At 41.7% G+C, this 2,213-nt stretch overlaps 1 pseudogene; it reads left to right on the top strand.

The window, feature by feature from the left end:
• The first annotated feature begins 486 nt into the window (after positions 1-486).
• LOC118920081 (olfactory receptor 7G3-like) lies at positions 487-1,422 on the top strand (annotated as a pseudogene).
• Positions 1,423-2,213: the final 791 nt, after the last annotated feature.

Below are 2,213 nucleotides of genomic sequence, written 5' to 3' on the forward strand. Positions count from 1 at the left end.
ATTGCCTCTGTCACATGTACTCAACTTGAGTGTTATAGCACAAAACCAGCCATGAACAATACATAAGTGATTGGCTGTCCTCCCATAAACCTTTATTCATAAAAATAAGCAGTAGGCAGGGTTTTGCCTATGGGCTGTATGTCCCAAGCTGCATTCCAGAATACAGACTCAGTAACATTATCCTGGAATAATTATTTTCTTGGAGGCATCTTAAGAGAGAGGTCAATGTTTCCTTCCTCTTTTTTTCCAAGTACCCCCTTCTTGACACAGAATAGATGGGAAATTAGAACTTGGGACAGGGGATAGTGTGGTTGGAAGTTTGAAGGGAAAACAAAGCAAGAAAAGAAGAGGCAGGGAGAGGGGAGTCAGGGAAGCAGCAGACACAGTCTGCATCTGAGTTAGTTTTAAAATACAGGTAAGTTTAAGGAAGTTTCTCTGGTCTTGTTTTCTTATCATGTCCATCTTTCTCTCAGACTCATCAACAACATGACATTGGAAAACATCTCAGTTGCTACAGAATTCCTCCTTCTGGGATTTAGCAATGATCCAGAAATGCAGCCCCTCCTCTTTGGACTGTTCTTGTTCATGTAACTGGTCACCATCCTGGGGAACCTGCTGATTATCCTGGCCATCAGTTCTGACTTCCACCTCCACACACCCATGTACTTCTTCCTCTGCAACCTGTCCTTTGTGGACATCTGCTTCACCTCCACCACCACCCCAAAGATGCTGGTGAACATCAAGACCCAGAACAAATACATCAGCTACACAGGCTGCCTCACACAGATATGCTTTGTCCTGACTTTTGTTGGACTGGAGAATGAAATTCTGATGATGATGGCCTTTGATCGGTTTGTGGCCATCTGCCACCCACTCAGGTACAATGTCATCATGCACCCCAAACTCTGTGGGCTTCTGGTTCTGATATCCCTCCTTATTAGTGTTTTGGATTTCCTGCTCCACACTTTGATGGTCCTGAGGCTGTCTTTCTGTACAGACCCAGAAATTCCCCAATTTTTCTGTGAACTTGCTCATGTTCTCAAACTTGCCTGCTCTGATATTCTCATCAATAACATCCTGGTGTATATAGTGACCAGCCTTGGGGGTGTTGTTCCCCTCTCAGGAATCATTTTCTCTTACACTCGAATTGTCTTCTCCATCCTGAAAATCCAATCAGGTGGTGGAAAGTATAAAGCATTTTCCATCTGTGGGTCACACTTATTAGTTGTTTCTTTGTTCTATGGGACAGGTTTTGGGGTATACCTTAGTTCTTCAGCTACTCACTCCTCTAGAAAGAGTGCAATAGTATCAGTAATGTACACAGTGTTTACCCCAATGATGAACCAATTCATCTACAGCCTAAGGAACAAGGACATGATGGGGGCTTTGAGGAAACTCACATCCAGAATATCTTTCCATTGATTTGCCCCAACTTCCCTGAGCTTCTACTACTGAAATATGACAGAAATAAATAATAAGTGATCCAAAAAGCCTGACCAATTTCTTTGAATTCACTACTCCAGAGATCAAATGGAGAGGGGTGAGAATTTTGAAACCATACCAGCTGAGTTTAAATCCTATCTCTGTTGATCCATATCTACAGGCCTTTAACAATTTATTTCAACACTTGAGTTCAGTTTCCTTACCTATAAAATTGGTATTTTTATCTATGCTTTTTGAGATCCTTCATCTCTGTTAATGGGGATGCATGCCATTTGCTGTGAGGAGGCAAAAGTCTCCACTCTAACAGCATCAAATGGTACAAAGAGTTTTCATCTTTCCTAAAAAAACTTCAGAGATTGGGTAGGTCCAGGCACAGAACTGTCGGACTGAATTTAACAGCACCACCTGTTGGCTGCTACCTAAGGCTGTTCCTCTGACAGCCCTGAAACAATGCAGGACAATAAACAGACAGCAGACACAATAACCGGAAATAGAAAACTGACTGTCTCTCCCTGGGTTTCTTTGCAATGCAGACATAATCTTTCCAAGGGTGACATCCAGAACACATTATTTCTATCATAGCCTGAACTGAGACTTTTGTCCATTCTAATTTCATATTGTCATTGTAACATCACAAAAAGCTCAGTAGCTGAAAACAGCATAATGTATTTTCTTGCAGTCCTGGAGTTCAGAAGTCTCAAGTCAACTACACTGAACTTAAGTCAAAGCATTGAGTTCCTTTGAAAAACTCTGATGTTGGAATGAAATAG

Source organism: Manis pentadactyla, chromosome 12 (assembly GCF_030020395.1).
Source record: "Manis pentadactyla isolate mManPen7 chromosome 12, mManPen7.hap1, whole genome shotgun sequence".
Lineage (NCBI taxonomy): Eukaryota > Metazoa > Chordata > Mammalia > Pholidota > Manidae > Manis > Manis pentadactyla.